Source organism: Dendrobium catenatum, unplaced genomic scaffold (genome assembly GCF_001605985.2).
Source record: "Dendrobium catenatum unplaced genomic scaffold, ASM160598v2 fragScaff_scaffold_1074, whole genome shotgun sequence".
NCBI lineage: Eukaryota > Viridiplantae > Streptophyta > Magnoliopsida > Asparagales > Orchidaceae > Dendrobium > Dendrobium catenatum.
The window spans coordinates 169,231-182,870 of record NW_021319536.1 but is presented as its reverse complement, the minus strand read 5'-3'; positions in this window follow the sequence as shown (position 1 = coordinate 182,870).

Below are 13,640 nucleotides of genomic sequence, written 5' to 3'. Positions count from 1 at the left end.
CCGTATTTACTTCTAAAATGATACCAAGGTACAGTTTTATCGTCTCATACTTCTAAATATCTAAAAATGGGTGAAAAGGATACTAGTGTTGTATGAGTGGTAAAATAAAAGGTAAACATAAAAATAGCTGCCTGCACTCTAGATCCGTACTAAGAGCTTCAAACTTCTTCTAAAGCTGCGTAATGATTAAAGCTCTGATGTGGATGTAGGGGGATTGGCGGTAAGTTTCTAAATTGCGTATATATAATCCTTGTAGTGATGTATAAATATTCAACTTCTGATCTTAAGTGAGCCTCTTATTAATGTTGCTAGTATTACGGATACTGCTAAGTTTTTGGGTTTCTCTATGCACTTTGCGAATATTTCTAACAAAATCTGATTATGTGGAAGAAGAACATTTTATTAGACATCGTGGTTGATCTGAAATCAAGTTGTTTCATTTGTAATATTAGTGTGTTGTTGTGAATTGTTTTGCTTTCTTTTGTTTATGCGTCTAGTAATAGAATTGATCGTATTAATCTTTGGGATAAATTGGTTAACTTTGGTGCTAACATTAATGGTCCGTGGTGTATTGGAGGAGATTTTTAACATTATTTCGAATGCCAGTGAGAGAAGTGGTGGTTGTAGGCCTAATATTAAAGCTATGGAAGAATTTAATGCGATAATTAATGATTGTAACCTTAATGATATGGTTCTCTTGCAGCCCTTACTTGGAATAGGGGTAGTATGTGTCAACGTTTAAATAGATTTTTGTTTAACAATGATTGGTTAGCTAAATTTTCTGCCACTAATGTTAACATCTTATGTAGAATGATAGTCTGATCATGCCCCTTTGCTTTTAAATGTTAATGTTCTTAACCAAACTGCACTTTTGCTTTTAGATCTCTTAACATGTGGTTACTTCATGATAATTTTAAAGATGTGATTATAGCAATTGGAATGCTTTTTCCGGTGTATTTCTCCGTTTATTAGTTGAACTAGCATTGCGTGTATGTTGAGGTTCTGGGCTAAATTGTCGAACGTTAAACAATGTTGTAGATTACGGATAAAAAGTTTTAAAATATATTTGAATATCATGGAAGCTGAGTCAAATGTGGTTGAGTTAGAGGGGATTTACCTTGATCACCCTAATGAGGATAATGTTGATTATATACCTTGCGAATGTTTATGTAATCTTCAATGCCAAGAAGAAGCTATTGAAACAAAAGTCTAATGCCAAGTTTGTCATTGAGGGAGACAGAAACACCAAATTTTTCCATGCTCTAGCTAATAAAAATAAAAACTAAAGTCAAATGCATAGAATTGTGAACAATGATGGATTTTTCTGGAGACTGATGAGTTAATTTGTAAGTCGGGGGTGATTTTTTTTTAAATATGTTTAAGTGCAATGATATATTCTTTCCCATATTGTTATCCTGAGGTTATTTTCTATCTGATTAAAATGATGATAATTATTTGCTTTGCCAACTTCCAAATGAGACTGAAATTTTCAATGTTTGACAGATATGAATGGAGAGGCTACTGCGGGTCCTGATTGGTTTCTACTACAAGTTTTTTCAAATAGTCCTCTGCAAGATTTTTTTGGAGGTAACTCTTATCCAAATTTTTTCTTCCTTCTAATATTGTTCTTTTCCGAAAAAGAGGTGCTGCATTGTTTGGATGGATTTTAGACTATTAGCCTTTGTACCTTTTTGAATAAATTAAACTCTAAATCTATTGCTAGTTAGATTGGCTAATTACTTCCTCAGATTATATCGTTAATCAAATGGTTTTTGTAAGGGTAGATGCATAAGTGATAATGTCCTCCTCTGCTCAGGAGCTTACTCATGATATTAACACATAGGTTTCTGGTGGTAATATTATTTTTAACTGGACATCACTAAAGCGTATGATAATTTGAATTGGAAGTTTCTTTATAGGTGGTTGGCTTGTTTGGTTTCAGTCAAATTTCATCCTTCTGATAAAAATAGGTGGAGGACTATTTCTTTCTGTTATTATTAATGGTAGAAAAACATGGGTATTTTAAGTCTTATAAAGTCTTAGGCAAGGGTACTATTTTCCTTCTCTTATAATTGCTATGGTATCTGTCTAGAGGATTAGTAAGGTCTTATGCTAAAATGTGAGTTTGAACTTTAGAACGATTAGAGGGGTTCCTATTTCGCATTTTAAGCTTTGCTGATGATTTCATCCTTTTTGCTACGTTCCATTAAGAAATGTGAAAATTTTAATGAAATTTCTGATTAAATTTAAAGATTATAGTGGTCTTGCTTTTAGCAAAATAAATGCAATTTTTATTGTTGGCAACTCTATCAATCAGAAATGACTCAGGCTATTCAAAAGGGTTTGTGGTTTCAATCGAATAAAAAATTCCTATCAAATTATTTGGGACTCTCGATTTGTAAAGGTAAATAAAAAACTTCCTTTTGAAGATATTTTACTTATTATTCAAAATAACTGACTAATTGGTCTTCGAGTTTGTTATCCTTTGTGGTTTAGTTCTTATCAATATCTGTCCTGAATTCTATTCCAATTTATTTGTTTTATACTTAATGCCGTATTTTACTATTTGAATAAAGTGGAGAGAATGATAAAACAAATTTTTTTGGGGAGCCAAAAGTAATTCTAAGGTTATTCATTGGGCGTCTTGGCACAAAATTTATGGGAAATTAGATGAAGGGGGGCTGGGTTGTAAGAATTCTCAATGATATGACTATTGTCGTTTTTCTCACAAGTTGTGGTTTCTCTTTAGATCGAATTAGTAGTTTATGGCTCATTATATGAATGTGAAGTATTTTTAATATAGTCACCTCGTGTTGTGTTTTTTTAAAATTCTGACTCCCTTACTTGTGAAAAGGTTCAAACATTAAGTGGGAAGCGGAAAATTTTGTGCAATGGGGGTTGGAAAGGGGGATATTTATTTTTGGCAGTGATAATTGGTTGGTGGTTCCTCTATTGATAATATTTAAACTCTCATACTGTGTAGAGGATCAAAGTTCTTCTCTTCTTAGGGAAAATGTTGTGGGATGTGGAGAAGTTGAAAGTTTTTTTGCTGTTTGCTATGTGAACTTATATCATTGAATATCGCCCCTAATACATTAACTGTAATGACAGATTCTTTTTTCGGCTTCTTCGAATGGTATAATTTCAATTGCGTGATATATGGGAGAATTTTAGGAATGCTGGGGAGAAATCTCCAGATTTGCTTGCTATTTGCATAGTTCTTTCCCTATAACTTATTCAACTTTTGTTCGTTTGCATTAAAGGTTTCGTCCGATTGATTAATTAGTTCAAAAGAAAGGTATTTTCTGCTTACTAAATGTTTATGTATGCTCCTAGTTGAAATATATGATCATTTGTTTTGTAACGGCATGGTGGCTAAGCAGGGTTGGTTGTATTTTATAGCTTACGGGTAAAGAATTTTTCTACTACTCATGATAATTTAATTTCTATGTTTGACAAGTTGGTTTATGCCTGTAAAGGTCATTTTTTTCAATTTGTTACCTATTCTCATATTAAGGTACATTTGGAAGCAAGGAATAAGGCTAAGCATGAAAATATTAAGATAGGCTTCTAGTATATATTAATAATGTGAGAAGAAAGGGTTTTACAGCTTTATAATTATAAATATATTTCTTGTAAGACTTTTACTAGGTGTAAAGATCTTGCGGTGAAGTTTGGCAATCAATCTGGTAACGTTATCTTAATAATGCTGAGTCTGTTGTTTACTGGATCAAAACCCAAACCCCTTATGTGAAATAAAATACGGATGGGTCGGTGGCAATAATAAGGCGGGTGCGGGGGGTATCATCAGGGATTATCTTGGTGATACTTTGGCTGTCTTTTGCTTCTTCGTTTGAAAGTGGGGGATGTTATCTTGGCTTGAATTAAATGCTCTCCTTTTGGGTCTGGAAATGTGTTAAATTGGTTTGAATTGGGTCTGGATCGAAGTGGATTCCTTAAATTTACTGGTTCCGAATTTTGAATGATGATTTCTCAGGTATATGCTCAGTATTTTAATTATTAGGAAGTAAAAATTTACTGGCCATTGATGACAGCTATATAACTCATATTTTCGGGAAGGTATCTGTGCTGATTGTCTAGCGAAATAAGGTTAGTCCCTTGTGTTATGAGAGTTGATATTCATAATTTGGATCAATCCTTGAATGGGATGTCTGTTACTGGATAAGGTGGCTATCACGCTTTAGGCATGGGTGAGTGTTTTGGTTTCTGGGTTGTGGTGGTGCTGGTTCTGGGGTTTTTTTCTGGTGCTGCTTGGTTATTTCTGGGACTTTTGCTATCATCTGGTGTGTGGTGGCATATGGTTTTGTGGTGGTGGAATTGTTGTTGTTGGATATCTGTCTGGACCTGCTGGGTGGTTGATCGTTTTTAAGAGGGGTTTTTCTCGTTTGCATGGGCTGTGTGCTGGGTTTCATGGTGCTGGTGCGTGTAATACTGGTGCGGTGGTTACGTGATGTTTGGCTGGAGTTTGGAGGCCTTTGTTTGGGTAGGCAGGGCTGTTTACAGATACTTTGGCAGTTTTTGGCTCTGCTAACATGCTGTTGTTGTGTGGTGCGGGTTTTTTCTTATTATGTGTGGTGGCTTGGTATGGGTTAGTTACTGCTATTCTTGGACTTATGTTTTTTCTTGAGTTTTCTTTGCTGGTACTATTACAAGCGGAGCAGATTTTTGGAAAGGTATGTTATTTAATTTTTGGTTTTTCATTTTCTATATAGTGGATTTTTTTTGCAAGAGAGCGAGCTGAAAGCTATCAAGATTAAGTGGTCTCTCCTTTTTTTGGGTGCTTTGCTTTCATAGCCCGTTTTTATTGAGTTCTTTTTGTATCTGTTTAAGGATTCGCCGGCTCGTAGGACTTCTATTTTCTTTTTGGATTGTAGCTCTTCTGTAGCACTAGAGAGCTGGGTGGAGCCTTTAAACACTGTAACCGATTTTTTTGATAGAACGCGTAGCCCCATGAGTGGGTTTTTAATAAGTAAAAAAAAAAAATATATATTATATTATACTATAATATTTGAAAGCTTATTTTATAAAAACTTATCTGCAGCTTACAGTTTTAAACGAGCTCGATTTGGCGAGCTTTTAACATCGAGAGCTCTGAGCTTGATAATTTCCTATTACACAAGCATATTAGGAGTTTGATTGACTCAAATAGAAATTTTGATTTGTAAGTTTCACCATTTTATGAAAAAGATTATTTATTAAATATAATATAATTTTGGCATTATCAAAGTTAATAGCGATAGTATGGTCAGAATAATGTGGCTTGTGAAGAAGGTATATATAGATATAAAGTAAATTTTACCTTTGCTACACCTTTGACTACAGTTTTTTGTCGAATTTTACTTGAATTGTGATTAAAAAATAAATTAGTAGTAATAATAAATTATTAATTTAATATAATTATTAAAATTTATATATATTTTAGATAGAATTTAAGTGACTATAAATATATACATTAAATTCACCATTTATAAACTTGAATTCCCTAATATCTATTTTGTGTTTAGATTATTTTTGAAATTAATAAATCAGATAAAAAAATAAAGTTTTAATAGTTTTTATTAAAATATAAATAGTTATTGAAAAGTAATAAAAAATTGATTAGATCAAAATAAAATATATAATTTATATTATAAAAAAATTAATTAAAATTCTATTTTAAGAAATATGTGATGTATTATTTTAAATTGAAAAACTTACACTGAGTTATTAGTTGGCTTCTCAATTGCACACGAGAGATTTGCTTGTCTTAATTTATATAAAGTATTTTTTTTTGGTTGCTTGTTGTAATAAAGCTTTGTGGGGTGGTGAGACCATGAAAGGTTGAGTTTTGGTTGTATTGGTTGAAAATTGATTATTATTGTATTTAATTTAAAATGCTGCATTTTTAAAATATATAATATGTTAATATTAATTTAATTTATTTATATTAATAATATTTTATACTAAAATTATTACAATAATTTATTTAGTTGTTTTAAAATCAGAAATAGCATTGAGCTGCAGGTTTATGGGAATGGGACTCAATTCGCTGGTTCGATACCCGACGGTCTCAGGTCAGTGATCGATTGATGTTGATTTAATATGAACACAACTGGGTCATGACCTACTTTCATGATTATGAGTTTATTAATTGTTGTTCCGATGTGAGTGTTTCAAAACCATATTATATGTTATCTTTACTCTTTACGCTTTTTTTGTGTATTCTATATTCATAGTATCCTTTAATAGATCTTTTGTTGCTAAGTGATTAGATAGTGGCTTTTTTTTTAATCTTGATGTTCTCTAATTCTATATATAATAGTGTTCTAGCAAGTATAGTTTGTGATGGCATTATTCAATTGGAGTTGGTAAGTATGCTGTGAATTTAAACCATGCTATATGATCTATTTTGTCATTGGTAAAATCTTATTGGTATGGTCTTTTTAGTTAATTTTATAAATGTGTAATTATTATACCTCTTAATATTTTTGAGCATTGGTTTGCATTGGCTGCTCTATATGTTGAAAATTTATTCCATTCACGATATGGTCCCCTTTTAGAATTTTTAAAAAAAAAAAATAATCTTGGTAAAAGTTGCCTCTAATTTGTAACTTAAGCTTTGTTTCTTCATGAGTATATTAGAGGTTTCTTTGAATTGTTTTTCTTTATCTCCTTTTAGTGGCACCTATGGATGCTGGTTTTGTTTGATTAGGTAGTAAACATATGATTGTTCTTTCCTAATGGTGGCCTTATATTTATATTATAATATAATTAGTCTATATTTAGTTATATATATATATATATATAAGTGATTTAAAATTTAGTTTGATTTCAAATTTCTTGTATCATAATGGTAAATGCAATATATGGAGTAGTGAATCTTAGTCTACTATTACTTTTCTTCAAGAGAAATATAGTGTTAGGATACATTCATTTAATACTCTTAATACTTTATGCAAATCCAAAAGGATTTAATGATTAAAAGACATCTACACATACTTTGCTTGTTGGAGCATTAACTACAATGGGCTTATTTGGAGGAAAGACAACTTCATGATGTTTATCCTGTTGGAAAGATAAGTGACGACAATTGAAAGTAAAAGGTAGTTAACATTCCAAGTCTACAATAATATCTTAGTTTCTCCTTACTTTGATCCTTAGCACTTTGAGAAGTAATGAAGTTGTGATAAGTGATATTATGCATAATGGGAATTGGGAATTGCCTAACTCCACATCTTAGACCAAGGCATGTCTAAATGAGAATATTTAAAGCCTTCACATTGTAGCTAAAAACAATTTTTTTTGGTTTGTCTTGGATATGTTCCTTTTAAGAAAGCATATTATTTTTTATTTTGATAACAACTTTAATATTATGTGGAATATGCTCATTTAGTTTGAAGGTCATATTCTAATTTTTTTTCTTGTTTTATCTAAAATAGATTGGAACTTTAAAATCAAATACAGACTGAATGAGAATGACTTAAATGCAGATAAGGACTCTGTTTTTATATGTTTGAAATTCTTTTCTTACTTACATTCCATAAACCTAATTTAGCCATTAGTTGAGAGTTTAGGATTCCAACTAAGAGATTATATGTTTGATTCCTTGCATATGCATGTGCCTATGTTTGCCATTAAATTTGCTCAAAGTCTCTAAAAAGTCATGTTCTTGATCAATTCTCCCATTTGCTCCATTGCAATCTACTTGTACTCGATCAACAACCTGAAAACATGTAGCCTTTCATGTATCTTCTTTGCCACAACTATCTTGAAATAGGAATGAGAAGATATGAACCCACCTACCTTGACACAGCCTCCTTGTTCTAAATCAATGAGCCTTTACCCTTCTCCTTCACCATAACAATCTTGTAACAATAATAATGAGTTTTTAACAACTTAACCCAATCATATCACATTTTACTACATCATTAACAAGGCTTACCTCATCGTAATGGGCGAAGCAATTCTTTGCAACCTTGGCAACGATAATGACTAGGCCTACCTCACTATCGGCCTCTGCATAATTGCATCTATCTAAGTCAACAATGAAGACAAGCACCTCTATTGTTAGTTGTTACATGCGATGATCTTTTATGCTAACTATTATATTTGAGATGTCTTTTTTTTTTAAACAAATATCCCAATATAGTTTGTATCAAATGGGGTTAATTTTATTACTCATGTTATTGAAATCACATGATAGCTCGCTTTTGTTGATTCTGTATAGGTTGTTAAACCTAAGCTATTGTCCCAAGGCTAACCAAGAGGGGGGTGAATTGGTAATTTAAAAAATTCTCTTGAATTTTTAAATAGAAAATCATTTTTAAAACTCGTAGCAAGTTAATTTAAGTTTCAAAATAAAACTTTTCAACCATAGTAAATAATTTTGCAGTAAATGAAAATACAAAAATTTAAAAGACACAAATATTTATAGTGGTTCAGTCAAACACGACCTACATCCACTCCCTGAAGACCCCTCTTCAGGTATTGCACTATTACCAAAGTGTATCTCCTTTTGCCCCCACAGCAATACGGAGAAGCCTTTACAAAACTCTCTTCCACCAATCTTCAGTGCAGTAGAGAATCATAGTCCTTTCACACTCTCTAAGTATTGACAAAGAATCGTTATCCTTTCACACTCTCCAAGTGTCAGCACAGAACCGTCATCTGTTCACACCCTCCAAGTGTTAGCAGAGTACCGGATCTTCTTCAAAGATCTTCTCAACGAGCAACTAGACAGAAGAAAAGAAGAGTGGTTACAAAAAATATAAAGAGATCCAAACCTTTGAGTAACCTTGTGAACTCTTCACACTCCACTTGCAAGAAATCTCTCTCAAACACTCTCCCACACTCTCTCTATCAATTGCTCTTGAAAATACACGAAGATAAGACTATTTCATGTCAGTTTTAGAGGACCTTTTATATTAAAGACATGACAAACTGTCTAGAAAATTAAAATTTTCTATTTTGAGGGTACATGATCGAACTGTGCGATCGTATGTTCATATGTAGAAAACAATTTAAAAACTATTGTGTTTAAACTTTATGTGTCGGTATGAAAGAATTTCGTACATGATGATCTTCCGATATGAATCTAGTTCGTACAGTACGAACAGTTAGAAAATTTTTCAACTTTATCGGGACGAAAAGGAACCCCTCCAATTCGTACCCTGGATGGTGTACGTATGATGACAACATCGTACGATATGAACCATTCATATATTTTTTAAGTTTGTCTGGATGAAAAGGGACCTATCTAATTCATACTCTATAAGGTATGTGCGAATGGTATATCGTATAGTACGATTCATACTTAGAAAAATTTCCTATTCATCTGGCAAAAAAGGGACCCATCCAATTCGTACTCTGGAAGATATATATGAATGGTATATCATATAGTATGATCCATACTTAGAAAAATTTTCTATTTGTTTAGACAAAAAGGAACCCATCCAATGCGTACTCTAGAAGGTATGTTGAATGGTATATCGTATAGTACGATCCATAGTTAGAAAAAAATTTGAATTCGTCTGTTCGTTTGACTACCTGTAGGGGAAAATACTTAACATATTGTCTCGTATGAAATGACTTTGTACAATATGATTAGTTTAAAAATTTTTAATTTTTAAATTCTCCTCCAGTGTGTGTGTGCATAGTTACTCAATTACAATCACACTCTCTCAGACTCAATAAAATAAAAAATTATAGACTTCATTTACAATAAACCCTAAACTAATCTAATTTGAAGTCTTCAATAATTTAGAGTATGATTTCTCTGAAATGTTAGTACACACAAACAACAAAATAATGCATCCAAAATATGTTAGGAGAAATAATAAACAAAGCAATAATCTTTAGAATAAAAAATCATACATGTTGTAAGAATATCAACAATCAAGGACTAAGTTGCAACTGTCTCAAACAATCTCCCCCTTTTTTATGATGACAAAAATAATTATTTTTTGAGTAAAATTAAAAATATTAAATTTCTTCTTAGCTCCACCTAAAAAAAATAAACACGTGAAGATAGGAAAATTCCTTGAATAACACAATAACAATTTATTTTATTATTTTCTTTAATCACAAAAAAAAATATAAACAAAACACTAAATAACTCAACAAAACACAAACAAAGCAAACAAAGCACACTAAAAATCAAAATAATATTTCTCCCCCTTTTAATAACAAGAAAAAAGGGAAAAAAAAGGTTGAAATGAAAGAGGTCATATGAGAAAACTTTAGTAATTGATCTTGAAGGAGATTAAAATAGTATTTGCAATAAAAAGGTTAATTATCATTATATGAAAAAGAAAAATTCAAATTCTCTAATTATAAAGATAATTATATTGAAAGAGAAATAAAAAATAATAAGACATTAAAATTATAATAATAATATTTAAATTTTGTTTTCCTAAAAAGAATATGAGGTTGATAGGCTTAACTTTTTTTTTTTAAAGAAACCCACAGAGGGGCCTACGCGTTGATATCAGGGAAAATTACAAGTCCTTAAGGGAACCATCAGCCCGCTACTACTCAAAGAGCTACAATCAATCAAAAAGATAAAAAAACCTATGGGCCGATTGTCCCCATCTATACGGATACAAAATAGCCTAGATACATTCTAAGCCGGCACAGAAGAAGTGCCCAAAAAAAATAAAGCACGAAGGATTTCCAATCAGCCCAAGCTCCCTTGTCAAAAACTCCCTCAGGGTGGAAGCAAACCTGCAAAAAAGACAGAAAAGAACGAAAAGGAAAAAAGAAAGAAAATGAAAGCAGAAATACCCTTGAACAAAATGACCACACTAGCCTCCAGCTCTTGAGAAACCAACCAAATGCTACCCATCTCAATCAGAACAAGAAGCCTGCAAACCATCATAAACCAAAGAGAAGCAAGCAAACCAAAATCAAGTGAATAAAGCAATAACCAACAACCCAGCAACCACAAACCAGAAGATCCGGGCCTCAAACCAAACCAACCCCCAGCCAGCAAATCATGAACCATCAACCAACAGCAAAGAAAAACCCCCTAACACAAGCAAACCCACCAAGCCAACACCCAACCCAGAAAGGTGAAAAGGATCAAACGAACCAGCAAAAGGAAAGAAAAAAAAAAAAGAGAGAAAGACCCAATAACCACCAACCAGAAGAAACCCCCACACCAAAAACCAGAACTAATGATAAACATAAGGAAAACAAACTTTGTTTAAGTTTAGGAGACCTTGAATGTAAGTAGGCAATTGGTCCAAGTTAATCTCCTTATAATTCTTGAACACAGTACCAAAGTAAGCCAACGCCTGGGCAACAGCATTAACCTTCTCATTAATAACAGAAAACAAGTGAAGAAAGGAATCCAGCTCCTCAATAATTCTACGCCTGAAGTAAAACAGAGAAGGGGCACAAGTCGAAGCATTCATACCAGTATCAACCAGGTTAACCAAAGGGAAATTTGCCTCAAAGATAATATTCTTAATCTTAAGCTTCTTACACAATGTAATCCCACTCATCACACTCATAAGGAACACCAAATGCATATTATTAACCTCAGTCAGGCCAGCAAAATTGGAAATAAACAAGCCAAAATGATCTCTGATGATACCCGCATAACCACAAGTATTACCCACTTTAACCCACGTAATATTAACCTTGAAGTGATTAGACATAGGCTTACCTCAATTGACACAAAACAGCTTCGAAATAGGATTAATCGAAACACCATTAATGCCAAAAAAGGACATAGTATGAACACAACTGTTAAAATTCTTAATAGAAAGCAGCTTAGCCGTGAAAAGAGAAAAACTTTTTCTCTAATATTGATAATAATCCTTTGATGGTCCATATTCACCCCATTAAACCTAGAGTCATTTCTAGCCAACCAAATGTACCAACAAATGAGAACAGAAATAACAGTCCTGATATGGCCTTTGTAGTCAACAAACCAAAAATTTAGTAATTGGGATATGGACATTATCGCCTTAAAGAAATTCAAATGAAACAAATCCTCATAAAAGGTCCAAACCCTAACAGCTATAGGACTAGAAATAAAAATGTGATACATATTGTCAACATGAAAACATCACTGACATTTAGAAGTAATAATAAGACCTTTCCTTCTTAAATTCTCATCAGAAGGTAAAATATTATGTAAAATTCTCCAAATAAAGATAGAAACAGAATGGGGGATAGTGCTATGCCAAATCCTTTTAAAAAGTTTAGAGGTCTCTTTTTTAGTCCTAAAACAATTCCAGGCATTTTTTATGCTGAAAGAGCCATCCTGAGAGCCAGAGAAAAGTAACAAGTCACCCACATTGGCATTCAAAGGAATCTTAATAATAATTTGGATAATGTCATCCGGAAGGATAGTAGAAAGTTTGTCCACATCCCACCCATTATCAGAGAAAAAATAATTAACTTTCAAATTAGAAATATAAACAATATTGAGTAAAGAGTCAATGGACTCACCATTAACCCATCTATCCTGCCAGAAATTAATATCACCATTACCAAGGCCCCAAGCTAACAAGGGCTCCAAAAACCATTTGACCGAACAGATACGCTGCCACACTTTAGAGTTACCTTTAGAATAGTAAGATAAGTTAGAATGCTTACCACCACAATATTTATCCTTCATAAAGTTGGCCCAAAGACTATCATTAGATCTAAAATTAAACCATAATTTCAAAGAGAAAGCCCAAGCCAAATCAGACAAATATTTGCACCCTAAACCACCTTCCTGCTTCATACCACAACAACCTTTCCAATTTTTACAATGAATCTTAGAGTTGGAACCCGAGCCATTCCAAAAAAAATTATTCAAAATCCTCTCAATTTTAAGGCAAACTCCCAAAGTAGGCAAGAGAGTTTGAAAGCTATAAACAGGCAACGAACAAAGAACACTTTTAATAAGAGTTAACCAACCACCAAAACTTAAAAAAGAGAAATTCCAAGAAAATAATCTATTCTGAATCAAGGAGATTAAATCATCAAAAAGAAAAGCTCTTTTTCTTCCTTTAAAAAGGAGAATACCCAAATATTTCATAGGAAGATGACCATCAGAAAACCCAGTAAGGTTTTTAATATCCAAAATACGATCAATACCAACATTCTTAGAAGCAACAAAACAACATTTTTGCTTGTTAAAAGATAGACCACTGACAGCTTCAAAATGATTAAAAATTCTTAAAATCTTTCAAATCCTATTCTTGGAGGCATTAGAAAACACAATGAAATCATCCGCAAAACATAAATGAGAAATATGAAAACCTCCAAGAGTTTTGAAATAGAGACTAGGACAATTAAAGAACAGATTAGTCAAACTCCTAGATAAATAGTTAGTAGCAATGATAAAAATAGCAGGAGACAAAGGATCCCCTTGTCTCAGACCATGAGATGCTTGGAAATAACCATGAGACTTCCCATTCACCATAATAGAATAAAACGGCCTTTCAATACAAGATTTAATAAGCTTAATGAAATTTAAATCAAACTCGAAAAGGCTCAAAATGCTATAAATAAAAGACCAATTGATATTATCATAGGCTTTAGCAATATCCAATTTCATGATCATATTACCACCTCTCACCTTAATGTCCAGATCCTGACAAAATTCCTGAGCTAAAAGAATATTGTCAGCAATAGCACGA